Raw genomic sequence first — 17,421 nt, 5'->3', positions numbered from 1 at the left:
GTTGAGAATTTAGAGGGTTAATATGTTGTGGGGTTGTTAACCAATGTCATAAAACAACAGGTGTACTACTGTTTCATGAGAAACTATTTGTTCTTTAAGCCTTCACCTGATGTAGAATAAAATTAAAAAAAAAGCTTGCGAGCGACCATCTAGGATACAACTATTTGTCTCTACTCATCTGGAGCCAAAGAGAAAGAAGGAAACCAAAGACTAAAAGAAGCCAGTCTACAGGACCTACCCAAACTGCAGCCTCACCTATTCAGAGACCAGAAGAACTAGATAGTGCCCAGCTACCGCTACCAACCATTCTGACCAGGGCCACAATAGATGGGACTGTATGGAATGGGAGAAAATTGTAGAACAAAACTCAAAAGCTTAAAAAAACGCCAACTTATGGGACTGGCAGAGACCTGGGGAACCCCCGAGACTGTTCCGCTGAGATACCCTTTAAACTTTGAACTGAAACTCCTCCTGGAGGTCACTTTTGAACTGAGTAACAAATTGGCTCATAAAATAAACAATATCATCCATGAGTACTGTGCCCTTTTACATTAAAAAAAAAGAACAAAAATAAATAAACATTTGTTTGAGACGAAACAGTCAACATTTATCCTAAAGCAAAAATGAAAAGTTGTGTGTGGGAGGGAGGGACAGGGAAGCAAGAATAATGGAAATGAAACAACCAGAACGTAAATAATGAGAATGTTGACTTAATGTGGAAAATGTAACCCATGTCACTGAACAATATGTGTAGAAATTGTTAAATGGGAACTTTATTTACTGCATAAACTTTTAGCAAAAACTCAATAAAATATATATTTTTTAAAAGTCACTTGACCATATGTATTCGGCTCTGTTTCTGGCCTATTTTTTTTCCATTTCTATTCTTTTACCACTACCACACTGCCTTGATTACTGTAGCTTTATCAGGTGTCTTGAATTCAAGCTGCAGGAGTCCTCCAACTTAGTTTTTCTTTTTCCAAATTATATTGGCAATTCTAATTCCTTTGTGTTACCATATAAATTTTTAAAACATCTTGTTGAATGTAACGAATAAATCCCATAGAGATTTTTTCCCACATGTATATTTTTATTCAGATTATATTGAATGTATAAATCAATTTTGAGAAAATTGCCATTCTAACAATATGCATGCTCCAATCCAAAAGCATGGTATATCTCTCTGTTATTTTATTCTTCTTTGATTTCTTTCATCAGTGTTTTGTAGGTTTCAGCATATATATTTTGCTCATATTTTATTTGATTTATATGCAAGTATTTCATATTTTGGGTGCTGTTATAAGTTTGATTTTTTAAATTTCAATTTCCAATTTTCACAGCTAGTATATTGATATATAATTGACTTTTCAGTATTGATCTTGTGTCCTCTGATCTTTCCAAAGTAATTTATTAGTTCTAGTAGCTTTATGGAGCCCTGGTGGTGCAGTGGTTAAGAGCTCGGCTGCTAACCAAAAGGTCAGCAATTTGAATCCACCAGCAGCTCCTTCGAAATCCTATGAGGCAGCTCTACTCTGTCCTATAGGGTCGTTGTGGGTTGGACTCCACTCAACGGATGGAGTTTGGCTGTTTTTTTCGGGGGGTAGTAGCTCTATTGTAGATCCTTTGGCATTTTCTATGTAGTAATTCATGTCAGCTCTAAATAGAAATGGAACGAGGGAGATCATTGTTGATGTCAGCTGGATCTTGGCTGAAAGAAGAGAATAACATAAAGGTGTTTACCTGTGTTTTATTGACTATGCAAAGGCTTTAGGCTGTGTGAATTGTAACAAATTATAGATAACATTGCCAAGAAAGGTATTCTAGAACAATTAATTGTACACATAGGGAACCTGTACGTAGACCAAGAGGAAGTTGTTCTAACAGAACAAGGGAACACTGCGTGGTTTACAATCAGGAAAGATATGGGTTAGGGTTGTATCCATTCACCATACTTATTCAATCTGTATGCTGAGCAAATAATCCGAGAAGCTGGACTATATATGAAGAAGAACATGGCATCAGGATTGGAGGAAGGCTCATTAACAACCTGCGATATGCAGATGACATGACCTTGCTTGCTGAAAATTAAGAGGACTTGAAGAACTCACAGATGAATATCAAAGACTTCAGTATGGATTACACCTCAACATAAACAAAACAAAAATCCTCACAACTGGATTGTGTGCCTTCTCCCTTTGTCAGCCAGACTCTGGTATTGATATTGGATCCTGGGTGAAGGACTGTTTCCTCCCTCAACCCACGTTGTTTTTGTTATTAGTTGCCATTGAGTTGGTTTCGACTCATGGCAATATTATACATAACAGAAAGAAACATTGTCCAGTCTTGTGTCATCTTTATGACTGTGTGTTTGAGTTCATTGTTGTGGCTATCATTTCAGTCCATCTCTTTGAGGGTTTCCCCCATTTTCTCTGACTCTTTACCAAACGTGATGTCCTTTTCTAGCAATTGGTCTTTCCTGATGATGTGTTCAAAGTAACTGAGTCAAAGTCTCTCCATTCTATCTTCTAAGGAGCATTTATTCTAAGATTGATTTGTTCATTCTTTTGACAGTCCACCATATAGTCAGTGTTCTTTTCCAACAGCACAATTCAAACAAATCAATTCTTCTTTCTTCCTTTTTTGTTATCTAACTTTTACATGCATATGAGGTGATTGAAAAGACCATGGCTTGGATCAGGCACACTTTAGTCATCAAAATGACATCTTTGCTTTTTAAAACCCCATGGATCACAACAGAATATTGCTTCTACCCTAGATAATCTTTATCCTCCCCCAGCTGAGTCCCCCTGGTCTACTCTTCTGTAAGAAAGAAGAGCCCTGACAGGGATTCACAACTTTCTTGAAATGGTGGTTCTTCCTGTCCTCCAAGCCTGTAACACCAAGAAACCCTCTCCATTCTACTCTGTCCTCAGTCCGTTGAGCACCTAGTAGAGGTCCAAGAAGAAGTGGCTGTGAGTGAGTACAAATGGCCCTTGTGTCTGGGGAGCTATTCTGTCATGCTAGTTAGCATTCATCAATTTGTTAAAAATGTTAGGTGAATTCTTCTTAGCCAACTTCATGTCCTGGCAGTGGTTAAAGCGATTGACTGCTAACTGAAAGGTCAGCAGTTGGAAACCACCAGAGGCTCCATGGGAGAAAGATGTGTCAGTCTGCTTCCATAGAGATTTACAGCCTTGAAAACCGTATGGGGTAGATATGAATAGGAATCGACTCGATGGCAGTGTTTTTGTTTTTTTTAAATTCTTGAATGGGCTAGTTTTCTTTGAATTTCACGTTACTTACTAACCAACCAACCCGTTGCCATTAAGTCGACTCTGACTCCTGGTGACCGTACAGGGCAGAGTAGAACTGCCCCATAGGGTTTCCAAGGAGTGACTGGTGGATTCAAACTGCCGAACTTTTGGTTAGAAGCCGAGCTCTTAACCTCTTGGTTGCCCTGAAAATTTAACTCACTGATGAATCCAAGAAAACTTATGGTTTTGTAGTTTATTCAGATTTCTCTTGTTATTAGTGTGAGTTTGATGTTGTTTCATGCTTTCTTCAGGCTTGCCAGAAGCATAACTTCATATCACGTTTTAGATCTAGATAATTTATTAAAAATGTTGGTATTATAACTGAGATTTATTGCCCATGTATTGTTTAACTGGCTATTGTTGTTAAAAAGAAAATGTTTTGATTTCCTCATGTTTATTTTGTAACAGACCACCATTCTGAACCCTTACATATTTTCTAACGGTGTTTTAGTTTAGTCACTGAGGTATTCCATGGAGAAAATCGTATAATGCTAAAATTATTTATGTCTCCACTTTTCTGTTTTGGACCATTTATATTATTTAATATGATAAATATCATATTTGCAATATATTTGATATATTATTTTTCTGTTTGTAATTGATTGATTACAAAAATATTTCAAAATAATGGCACTTCTAGTGAATATCTTCTATTTGTTGCTTATTTAATAAGAATTTCTCTGGGATTTTACTGTTAATGTATGATGTTATTTTTTATTTGAGATAGGAGTTGATCATATTAAAATACTCTCCATGTCTTTATTTAATTGATGTTGATTTTAACAATAATCTATTCCATATTTATCAAGATCATATTATTTTTTCTTTTGATTTATTGATATGAACTATTATGTTAAAAAATTTCCTAACATTAAACTATCCTTGAATTATTTGAGTAAGTCTAACCTGGTAATAAAAAAAAAAAAAAAAAACATTTCCCTAGAGTTGATTCCGACTCATAGTGACTCTATAGGACAGAGTAGAACTGCCCCATAGAAACAGCTGGTGGATTCGAACTGCCAACCCTTTAGTTAGCGGCTGTAGCTCTTAACCACTGTGCCACTTGGTAATAAGGTATCAATATTTTAATACAATAATAAAGTCCATTTATTTATATTTATAACTTTTAATCCATACTTAAAAACATCATTTTCCATTATCTTTATCAAGTTTTGATATCAAGGTTTTGCTAGCTTCATAATTTAAATTTGGTTGATTTTTATATTTTTTTCTATGCTTGGAAATACTTTACATAGCACGGGAGCTATCTATTCTTTGAATGTTTGATATAAAAGACACCAGGAGGAATCTATTAGATTTAATATTTGATGAAATTTCATTTTTCTTTTTTCCAAAGTATTGCCTAAGATAATTTTAAAAAATTTATATGTATATATAAAATCTTAAGTTTCACTTAGTATTGGTAAAATATTTATGATGCAGCTATATTTAATATTATATTATACATTTTTTGTTCACTTTCATACATGTTGCTGTTAGGTGCCATCGAGTCAGTTCTGACTCATAACAACCCTATGTACAACAGAATAAAACACTACTGGGTCCTGCACCATCTTCACAATTTTGTTATGCTTGAGCCCATTGATGGCAGCCACTGTGTCAATCCATCTCGTTGAAGGTCTTCTTTTTCACTGATCCTTTACTATACCAAGTAAGATGTGCTTCTCCAGGGATTGGTCTCTCCTGATAACATGTCCAAAGTATGTGAGACGAACTCTTGCCATCCTTGCTTCTAATGGCCACTTTGGATGTACTTCCTCCAGGAGAGATTTATTCATTCTTCTGGCAGTCCAGCATATATTCGATATTCTTCCCCAACACCATAATTTAAAAGAATCAATTCTTCTTCGATCTTCTTTATTCATTGTCCTGCTTTCACATGCATATGGGGCTATTGAAAATACCATGGCTGAGGTCAGGTCTGCCTTAGTCCTTAAAGTGAAATCTTTGATTTTTAACACATTAAAGAGATCTTTTGCAGCAGATTCACCCAGTGCAATGTCCTTTGTTTTCTTGACTGCTGCGTCCATAGGCATTAATTGTGGATCCAAGTAAAATGAAATCCTTGACAAATTCAATCTTTTCTCCATTTATCCATATGTTGTTTATCGGTCCAGTTGTGAGGATTGTTGTTTTCTTTATGTTGAGTGTAATCCATACTGAAAGCTGTAGACTTTGATCTTCATCAGTAAGTGATTGAAGTCCTCTTCACTTTCAGCAAGGAAGGTTGTGTCATCTGCATATCACATGTTGTTAATGAGTCTTCCACCAATCCTGATGTCACATTCTTCTTCAGATAGTCCAGCTTCTTGGATTATTTGCTGGGCAAACAGATTCAATAAGTATGGTGAAAGGATACAACCTTAACACACCACTTTCTTGACTTTAAACCACGCAGTATCCCCTTGTTCTGTACCAACGACTGCCTCTCGATCTATGTACAGGTTCTTCATGAGCAAAATTAAGTGTTTTGGAATTCCCATTCTTTGCAATGTTATCCATAATTTGTTATGATCCACACAGTCAAATGCCTCTGCATAGTCAATAAAACACAGGTAAACATCGTTCTAGTATTCTCTGCTTTCGGCCATGATCCATCTGACATCAGCAATGATATCCCTTGTTCCATGTCCTCTTTTGAATCCGGCTTGAATTTTTGGCAGTTTCCTGTCGATGTACTGCTGCAACTGCTTTTGAATGATCTTCAGCAAAATTTTACTTGCCTGTGATATTAATGATATTGTTCAATAATTTCCACATTCTGTTGGATCACCTTTCTTTGGAATGGGCACAAATATGGATCTCTTTCAGTTGGTTTGCCAGGTAGCTGTCTTCCAGATTTCTTGGCATAGAAAAGTGAGCACCTCCAGCTCTGCATCTGTTTGTTGAAACATCTCAACTGGTATTCCGTCAATCCCTGAAGACTTGTTTTTTTGCCAATGCCTTCAGTGCAGCTTGGACCTCTTCCTTCAGTACCATTGGTTCTTGATCATATGCTACCTTCTGAAATGGTTGGATGTCGACCAATACATTTTGGTACAGTGACTCTCTGTTTTCTTTTCATCTTCTTCTGATGCTTCTTGCATCATTTAATATTTTCCCTATATAATCCTTCATTATTGCAACTCTAGGCTTGAATTTTTTCTTCAGTTCTTTCAGCCTGAGAAATGTCTAGTGTGTTCTTCTCTTTTGGTTTTCTAACTCCAGGTCTTTTCACCTTTCATTATAATACTTTACTTTGTCTTCTCGAGCCACTGTTTGAAATCTTCTATTCAGTTCTTTTACTTCATCGTTTCTTCTGTTCACTTTAGCTACTGGGTGTTCAAGAGCAGTTTTCAGTGTCTTCTGACATCCACTTTGGTATTTTCTTTCTTTTAAATAACCTATTACTTTCTTCACGTATGATGTCCTTTATGTCATTTCACAACTCGTCTGGTCTTTAGTCGTTAGTGTTCAATGTGTCAAATCTGTTCTTGAGATGGTTTCCAAATTGAAGTGTGATATACTCAAGGTTGTACTTTGGCTGTCCTAGACTTGTTCTATTTTTCTTCAGCGTCAAATTGCATATGAGCAATTGATGATCTGTTTCTCAGATGACCCCTGGCCTTGTTCTGACTAATGATATTGAGCTTCCCCATCGTCTCTTTCCACAGATGTAGTCGATTTTTTTTCTATGTGTTCCATCTGGTGAGGTCTACCTGTATAGTCACCATTTCTGTTGTTGAAAAAAGGTATTTGCAATGAAGAACTCATTGTTCTTGCAAAATTCTATCATGTGGTCTCTGGCATCATTTGTATCACCAAGGCTGTATTTTCCAACTACCAATTCTTCTTTGTTTCCAACTATGGCATTCCAATCACCAGTAATTATCAATGTATCTTGATTGTGTGTTTATCAATTTCAGACTGCAGAAGTTAGTAAAAATGTTCAATTTCTTCATCTTTGGCCTTTGTGGTTGCTGTATAAATTTGAATAATAGTCTTATTAACTGGTCTTCCTTGTAGGTGTATGGATATTATCCTATCACTGACAGATTTGTATTTCAGGATAGATCTTGAAATGTTCTTTTTGAGGATGAACGTGATGCCATTCCTCTTCAATTTGTCATTCCGTGCATAGTAGACCATATGATTTTATGATTCAAAATGGCCAATACCAGTCCATTCCCACTCAGTAATGCCTAGGATATTGATGTTTATGCGTTCCATTTCGTTTTTGACAACTTCCAATTTTCCTAGATTCATACTTTGTACATTCCATGTTCCTATTATTAACGGATGTTTGCAGCTATTTCTTCTCATTTTGATTCATGCTACATCAGGAAATGAAGGTCCCAAAAGCTTGACTCTATCCATGTCATTAAGGTTGACTCTACTTTGAGGAGGAAGCTCTTCTCTAGTAATATTTTGAGTGCCTTCCAGGGTAAGGAGCTCATCTTCTGGCACTATATCCGACAATATTCTGTTGCTATTCATAAGGTTTTCACTGGCCAATTTTTCAGAAGTAGACTGCCAGGTCCTTCTTCCTAGTCTGTCTTAGCCGGAAGCTCTGCTGAAGCTGTCTACCAAGGGTGACCCTGCTGGTATTTGAAATACCAGTGGCAAAGCTTCAGTGTCATAGCAACAACACTCAAGTTACCACAGTAGAGAAAATGACAGATGTGGTAACACTTTTGTACATATAAGGTCACTTTTTTCCTATTCCTAATTTTGTGAATTTATCTCTCTCTCCTTGTCTCTGATATAAACATTTCCAATAGTTCGGCTGTGTTATTCTTTTTATAAATTGTCTCTTTTGATTTTTTTTCTCTCTTTTGTTTATATACTCAAGTTTGTTGGTTTTTGTTTTTCTCTTTACAAAGTCCTTCATTTCCTTTCTTTGTTTTTATTTTCTATTTCTTTTTCTTCTTAAGCTGATATGTTCAGAGCCAGATGTTTCATCTTTTGTTTTCTTTATGTAATTACCTTGTTAGTTGCTGTCAAGTTGAATCTGACTCATGCAAACCCATGCGGGTAGAGTAAAATTACTCCAGAAGGTTTCAAAGGCTGTGACCTTTTGGAAACTGATCACCAGGCCTGTCTTATGAGATGCTTCAGGGTGGATTCAAACTTCCAACATTTAGGGTGGTAGTCGAACACTTAACCATTTTCACAACCTAGAGATTCTTACGTAATTATAATAGTGGGGAATGGGGGTGGAAAAATCAAATTACTAGGTTCTTAGAATCAAGGACTGGAGACCATGGTCTCGTGGGATATCTAGCTCAACTGGCATAACATCATCTATAAATAAAATGTTCTACATCCGACTGTGGTGAGTGGCGTCTGGGGTCTTAAAAGCCTGTGAGAAGCCATCTAAGATACATCTACTGTTCCCATTCCAGCTGGAGCAAAGGAGAATGAAGAAAACCAAAGACACAATGGAAAGATTAGTCCAAAGGGCTAATGGACCCCAACTACCACAACCTTCACCAGTCTGAGCCCAGAACAACTAGATGGTGCCAGGTTATCACCACCAACTGCTCTGGCAGGAATCACAATAGAGGGTCCTGGACAGAGCAGGAGAGAAATGTAGAACAAAGTTCAAATTCACACACACACACACACACACACAAACACACAAAATATCAGGCTTGCTGGTCTCACAGAGACTGGAGAAACCCAGAGTATGGCCCCCGGACACCCATTAACTCAATACTGACGTCACTCCTGAGTTTCACCCTTCAGTCAAATATTAGGCAGGTCTATAGGGCCAACAGTAACATACGTGAGGAACACGTTCATAGTTCAATCACGTATAGGAGACTAATGGGCACACCAGCCCAAAAGCAAAGACAACAAGGCAGGAAGAGACAGAAAAACAAGACGAATGAAAACAGGGGACCCCGAGATGGAGAAGGGGAGAGTGTTGACACATTGTGGGGTTGGCAACCAATGTCACAAAACAATTTCTACATTAACTGTTTAATTAAAAACTAATTTGCTCTGTAAACTTTCATCTAAAGCACAATTTAAAAAATAGAGAATTTCCAAATAAGGTTTTAGTTCCTAGGACTTGCTCAAATTAAACATCTCTTATGAATAGGAGTTTTATGATTAATGAGGCCTTCTATTCAGATTTTCCTGAGGGTATGATATAATAAAATGATTGAATAATACTTATATGGGCTATGTATGGGGTCATAAGGGGAGGTATGTATTGACTAGTCAGAATGGGCTAAATGGCAAAAGATTTTTTTGTCATTTAAATGTATAGCACATAATTACTTGAGCTTAGGTATGACACTGCCTATAAATATACACAGAGATATAAATGCCTTATGCTCTTTAAATATTAAAAGTTTATAGCTACTACATTTAATTTTCCATTTCTGGCTGAGTCATATAATGAACATAGTGCACAAAATGTTCTTTGTCCTCATTATGAATAATATGGAGTTCCTAGAATACTTTAACTTTGATAACCTACCTCTTAACTTAGTTTCCCTTGTGGTTGTGTTTTATGTGGTAAAAAAATCAACAAGACATTCTTACTTTGTTTTAGCTAGTCAACACTGTTAAGATTTTGCACATATTTACTTCTTTTGGTGCTCTTTATGGTTTTTTAAATGGCAGACTGACATTCTGAGATTTTTTTTTCCTTTTACCTGAAGTATGTCACCTAGAATTCCCTTTTGTTAGTAGTGGTTACTCTGGTGTGTTACCCAATTATCCAATCAGAAACTAAAACATTTCCCCATTTTCTGGGGAAGTTGGTACAAACATCTTTAAGCTGAGCCCCTCATTTAAAATTGTCCTCAGATGAAGAAAGCCACTCACTCAAGGTCACACACCTTTCCAGGGATAGAAGATATCCAGTGATAGTGCAACATGATGGTGTAAAAGCCTGGTCACACTTGCTCTATTGTGAGACAGCTCTGGAGCTCCCCATGGGGTTGACTGTATCCTGTACTGCAACTGCATAACAGTTCAACTTCTCCTTCAGCCCAAATCCTGCTTTACTGTCTCCTACAGATGTTGAGCCCAAGAGCATTCACCAATAAACTTCCTGCATGCTAATCTTCATGTCAGGGTCTGCTTCTTGGAGACCCTGACTGAAGGAGTCAAAATATATTGGTGGCAAATTTTCTCATTTCTATCTTTTCTTCTTGCTGCTGCTGCTTGTTATTCATTTTTTTCTTCTTTTTTTTAATAAAAATATTGAAGATTTGTATTATTGGAATACAATTCTGAATTCATAGTAATTTTCTCTCAGTAAATGAAAAGTATATTTCCACTGTCTTGTGTCTTCAATTGCTTAGTTGAAAAAAATTTTCAGTTTAATTGTTGTCCCTTTAATGACCTTCTGCTTTTATCTCTGGATTCATTTTGGATTTTTTTTAAAATTAATAATCTGTATTTTCACTTAGTTTTTTCATGTGGCTATCTTTTCATTTAACTTGCTTGGGATTCATTGGACTTCTTAATTCTTTGGATTGTTGTCTTTTGTCAGTTCTGGAAATTTTTCAGTAATTATTTATTCAAACATTTCCTCTGCTCTCTTTTCTCTGTTATCATTTGGCACTTTCGTTATACATATGTTGGACTTTTTCATTCCATCTTCTATGTAACTTAACTTCTATATTTTCCATCTCTTTGTTTTTCTATGCTGTACTTTGGATAATTTCCTTAAAAATGTTTTTTCAATTTCACAATTTTTTCTTCAGTTTTGTCTAATCTGCTTTTAAATCTGGTCACTTTGTTTTTAATAACAACTACTATGTCTTTCATTCTGTAAGTTCCAGTTAGCTGTTTATCAAAGCTGCTTTTTTTCTTTAGATAATCTCTTGTTTTATCTATTTTTAATCAAATTTATTGCTTTAGAGACACTATATATATTTTATATATCTGATCATTCCATTATCTAAAAGTTTTGCAGAAATGTTTCTGTCATTTCTCTGTCTCTTTACGTGTTTTGTATTATTTTTCCTAACCTAAGCTTGTATTTCTCACAATTTAAACTATGGGACTACTTGAGATTTGGGTTGAAGGCATATTTCTCCATAAAGTATTATTTTTACTTCTGCATGTTGCCTCGAGGTAACATCAATCACAGACAAATTCTAGCCTTGAGGTTCCCCAGCAAATATTGGCTTCATAGCCATATGAATACTGTGATATGTTTATTTAATCTCAAGGGAGATTTTTATTTTCTCTCCACTCATTCCCAGGTTTTAAGATAGTTAATTTACCATGGAGTCACCTGGTAGTAATATGTTTATTCCCAGTTAACCATAACACTGAGATACTAGACATTTAGGGTGACAGTTTTATGTTAGGGTGTCTCCTATTAAATTTTTGAGTTGAACAGTGTGGGTGAAGAAGGGTAGAGAGTGGGAAAGTGTATATCACAAATTACCAGCACTCTGCAGCCCCTCAGGAAGAAGCAAAGATGGCACATGGAGCGAGGTACTCGAGTGAAAGGAGGGGGAGGTGGCGAGAGGCAAGGAAGTAATCAAAAGAAGCAGAAAAAAACAACACCAGCAGCCAACAAATGGCACCCAGAGAGCCACCCATTCAGGTGTGTGGAATCCAAGCAGCCGGTGTTTCTCGGTCCAGAGATTGTGGCCCCAGGAAGCAGAGGAGTCCGAGTCAGGGTGAAGAGGGGTGGGGGGTGGGAAAGCATGTATCACAAATTACCGGTTGTTTTGTCTCCCGTTGGATGCTCCGTGAGGCTGCTTTTTCGTACCCCCTGTTTGCTGGTCTCCGATAGGAGTCCATGATGGCGGATCCACACTGCGTTAGCTGGTAGGGGACCTCTGCATGAATCTCTCCTCGCTCTCTGTTCTCTGTCAGTTTTCTCACTCCATTTGGTGCTTGGCTGAGTTCTTTATCTCTTCATTTGATGTTTTAGGGTTTCAGGATTGTTGTATTCTCTGTTCGGCTTAGTTTTTCGGATCTTTGCTGTGGAGGGACGGCGTGGTGCTTCTGCCTAGAGCGCAATTTTTCTGGAACTCTCCTGATAAGGTTTTAATGTCCCAAATATATAAAGAACTCCACAACTCAACAAAAAGACAAAGAACTCAATTAAAAATTGAGCAGAGCACTTGAATGGACATTTCTCCAAAGAAGATATACAAATGGCCGATAACTACATGAAAAGATGCTCAACATCATTGTCATTAAAAAACAAACAAACAAACAAAAAACAAACCCATTGCCATGGAGTCAATTCCAATGCATAGTGACCCTATATGACAGAGTAGAACTGCCCCACAGAGTTTCCAAGGAACAACTGGTAGATTCGAACTGCTGACCTTTATGGTTAGCAGCCAAGTTCTTAATCACTGTGCCACCAGGGCTCCTCCTAGTCATTAGGGAAATGTAGATCAACATCACAATGAAATAGCACTTATACCCACTTGCTGTTGTGGTTAGTTGCCATTCAATTGACTCTGATTTATGGGAATCTTATGTATAACAGAATGATACTTTGCCTGATCCTGTACCATCCTCACAATTTCATATGTTTGAGCCCACTGTTGTAACCACTCCACTGTGTCAATCCATCTCATGGAGGGTTTCCCTCATTTTGACTGATCATTTACTTTACCAAGCATGTTGTCTTTCTCCAGAGATTGGTCCATCCTGATGACATGTCCAAAGTAAGTGAGATAAAGTCACACCATCCTTCCTTCTAAGGATCATTCTGGCTGTACTTCCTCCAAACTGAGTTGTTCATTCTTCTGGCAGCCTATGGTATATTCAGTATTCTTTGCCAACACCATAATTCAAATGTGTCAATTCTCCTGCAATCTTCCTTTTTCATTAACCAGCTTTCACATGCATACGAGGCGATAGAAAAAAACATGGCTTGAGTCAGGCACTTCTTAGTCAAATACACTAGGATGGCTATTATCAGAAAAAATGGAAAATAACAAGTGTTGGCAAGGATGACAAGCAATTGGAGCCCTCACCTATTGCTAGTGGAAATTTAAAGTGGTGCATCTGCTGTGGTAAACAGTTTGATGATTCCTCAAAAATTTAAACATAGAATTGTCATCTGACCCAGCAAGTCAAATCTACATATATACCAGAAAGGCTTGAAAGCAAGTTCTCAAACAGATACTTGTACACCAATGTTCATTGCAACATTATTCACAATATCCAAAAGGTGAAAACATACTATCAACAGATGAATGCATCAACAAAATGTGGAATACACACACAATAGAATATTATTCAGCCACAGGAAGAAATGAAGTTCTGATGCATGCTTTGACATAGATGAAACTTGAAAGCATGTTCAGTGAAATAACTCAGACACAAAAGGATAAATATTATATGATCACATTTATATGACGTATCTAGAATAGGCAAATGCATAGAGGCAAAATTTATTCGTGGTTATCAAGGGCTGCAAGGAGGATAGAATGGTTAGTTATTTAAGAGATACTGAGTTTCTCTTCAGGTTGATGAAAAATATTTGGAAATGCATAGTGGTGATGATTGCACAACACAGTGAATGTAATTAATGTCACAGAATAGTACACTTAAAAATGGTTAAAGTGACAAATGATGTTTATATATATGTATATATATATATATATATAAAACCACAATGAAATTTTTTTAAAAAGCAAAGAAAGAGAAAAAAAGGGAATAAAAAAGAATAGGGAAAAAATAAAATGTACAAATATTATGATAGATATAAGTACTATTGCTTCACCAATTACATGAAATATAAATGAACTAAATGTTCTAGTTAAAGAAACACAGGAAGGACATCCTTCTTGTTTTGGAATGTCTACTCAATCAGTTATGAGTGAAATATCATGATGTTTGTATCTTATTTACAAATATTCTGGCAAATTTTTACACATGCACGCAAAGATAAAGCATATGTGGGAACTTAGTAGATGAATTAATAGTATTCAAAAAATAAGTAAATGTCAGTGTTCATTCTACTGTTTTTTCAAACTTTGTGTAGATTTGTGTGTTTTTTTAAAAAATGTGTTGTTGCTGTTGTTAAGTGCCATCGACTCTGTTCTGATGCATAGTGACCCTATGTACAACAGAAGGAAACAGTGCCCGCTCCTACACCATCCTCACAATCATTGCTATGTTTGACCCCGTTGTTACAGCCACTGTGTCAATCCATCTCATTGAGGGTGTTCCTCTTTTTCACTGATCCTCTACTTTACCAAGCATAATGTCCTTCTCCACGGACTGGTCCCTCCTGATAACATGTCCAAAGTATGTGAGACGAAGTCTTGCCGTCCTTGCTTCTAAAGAGCATTCTGGTTGTACTTCCGCCAAGACAGATTTGTTCGTTCTTTTGGCAGTTCATGGTATATTCAATATTCTTCACCAACACCATAATTCAAAGGTGTCAATTCTTCTCAGGTCTTCCTTATTGATTATCCAGCTTTCACATGCATATGCGGCTACTGAAAATACCATCACTTGGGTCAGGTGCACCTTAGTCCTCAAAGTGGAATCTTTGATTTTCAACACTTTAAAGAGGTCTTTTGCAGAAGATTTTCCCAATGCAGTGCGTCTTTTGATTTCTTGATTGCTGCTTCCATGGATTTTGATTATGCATCCAAGTAAAATGAAATCCTGGACAACTTCAAACTTTTCTCTATTTATCATGATGATGCTTTTTGGTCCAGTTGTGAAAATTTTTGGTTTCTTTATGTTTAGATGTAATCCATACTGAAGGCTGCAGTCTTTGATCTTCATCAGTAAGTGCCTCAAGTCTTCTTCACTTTCAACAAGCAAGGTTGTGTCATCTGAGTAACGTAAATTGTTAATGAGTCTTCATCCAATTCAGATGCTACGTTCTTCTTCATAGAGTTCAGCTTCTCAGATTATCTGCTCAGCATACAGACTGAGTATGATGAAATGATACAACCCTGATGCACACCTTTCCTGATTTTAAACCATGCAGTATCTCCCCGTTCTGTTCAAACAACTGCCTCTTGATCTATGTACAGGTTCCTCATGAGCACAATTAAGTGTTCTGGAATTCCCATTCTTTGCAATGTTATCCGTAATCTGTTATGATCCACACAGTCGCATACCTTTGCATAGTCAATAAAAAACAAGTAAGTGTCTTTCTGGTATTCTCCACTTTCAGCCAAGATCCATCTGATATCAACAATAACATCCCTCATTTCATGTCCTCTTCTGAATCCAGCTTGAATTTCTGGCAGTTCCCTGTCAATGTACTGCTGCAACAATTTTTGACGTAGGACTTATGAAATACCTAGAATAAACCTAACTAAAAATGTCCAAGATATTTTTGAGAAAATTATAAAACCATGATAAACTCAATGGAATAATATCCAAATAAAATGAAAGATATACAGTACAGTGCTAATGAAGTGCAAGAAGACTCAATATTGTAAATAAATACATCAGTTCTAACTAATCTTATAAGGAGATCCAATGCAGTTCAACAAAAATTCCAACAGAGTTGTTTTCTTTTCTTTTTTTTAAATATCAAGCCAAATCTAAAATAAATATGGACAACCTAAGGTCCAAGAATAGTCAAGATACTCTAATATTGAACAAGCTATGGAATATGCACTAATATATATTAAACTGATAGGTAGACTCAACATTGTGAAAATGACAATTTTACCTAAAGCAATCCGCAAATACAATGCAATCCTGATGCAAATAACAACAGCATTCTTTAAAAAGATGGGAAAAATAATTATTAACTTTATATGGAAAGGGAAGAGGCCCTGGATAAGTAAAGCACTATTGAAGAAGAAGAATAAAGTAGGAGGACTCGCACTACCTGACCTCAGAACCTACTACGCAGCTATAGTAGTCAAAACAACCTGGTACTGGTACGACAATAGATATATTGACCAATGGAACAGAATTGAGAACCCAGATGTAAATCCACTCACCTACCGTCACCTGATATTCAACAAGGGCCCAAAGTCCATCAAATGGGAAAAGACAGTCTTCTTAACAAATAGTGCTGGCAAAACTGGATGTCCATCTGCAAAAAAGTGAAACAAGACCCATACCTCACACCATACACAAAAACTAATTCAAAATGAATCTAAGACCTAAATATAAAACCAAAAAAAATAAAGATTATAGAAGAAAAAATAGGATCAATTCTAGAGGTCCTAATACATGGAATTAACAGGATACAAACCATAACTAACAATGCACAAATTCCAGAAGATAAGCTAGATAACTGGGATCTTCTAAAAATTAAACACTTATGCTCATCAAAAGACTTCACCAAAAGAGTAAAAAGCGAATCTACAGACCGGGAAAAAAATTTTGGTTATGATCAATCTGACAAAGGTCTAATCTCTAAAATCTACAGGAGAATCCAATACCTCTACAACAAAAAAAAAAACAAATAATCCAATTAAAAATTGGGCAAAGGAAATGAACAAACACTTCACCAAAGAAGACATTCAAGCGGTTAAAAGACACAAGAGGAAATGCTCATGATCACTAGTTATTAGAGAAATGCAAATCAAAACCACAATTAGATACCATCTCACCCCAGCATTAATGGCACAAATCAATAAAACAGAAAATAACAAATGTTGGAGAAGCTGTGGGGAGATTGGAACACTTATGCACTGCAGGTGGGAATGCAAAATGGTCCAATCATTTTGGAAAACAATATGCCGCTTCCTTAGAAAGCTAAAAATAGAAATACCATATGATCCAGGAATCCCACTCCTAGGAATATATCCTAGAGAAATAAGAGCTGTCACAGGAATAGACATATACATACCCATGATCACTGCAGCATTGTTCACAACAGCAAAAAGATGGAAACAACCTAGACACCCATAAACAGATGAATGGATAAACAAACTATGGCGAAGACACAATGGAGTACCACACAATGATAAAGAACACTGATTAGTTGGGAGGAGTGGTCAACCTGGCGGAGTAGTTAGACGCTTCCCATATCCCTCTTACAACCGCAGCCATGCTGGTCCGCAGTGAAGCAAGCAAACAGCTGTGCTGTGCGCACACTCGGGAAGAAATTTCCACATTGAGAGAGACCCAGCAGCAGAGATTCTGCTTGGACACTCCAAACCAGTGAAGAGCA

Source organism: Trichechus manatus, unplaced genomic scaffold (assembly GCF_000243295.1).
Source record: "Trichechus manatus latirostris isolate Lorelei unplaced genomic scaffold, TriManLat1.0 scaffold00051, whole genome shotgun sequence".
NCBI lineage: Eukaryota > Metazoa > Chordata > Mammalia > Sirenia > Trichechidae > Trichechus > Trichechus manatus.
This window is presented reverse-complemented; position numbering follows the sequence as displayed.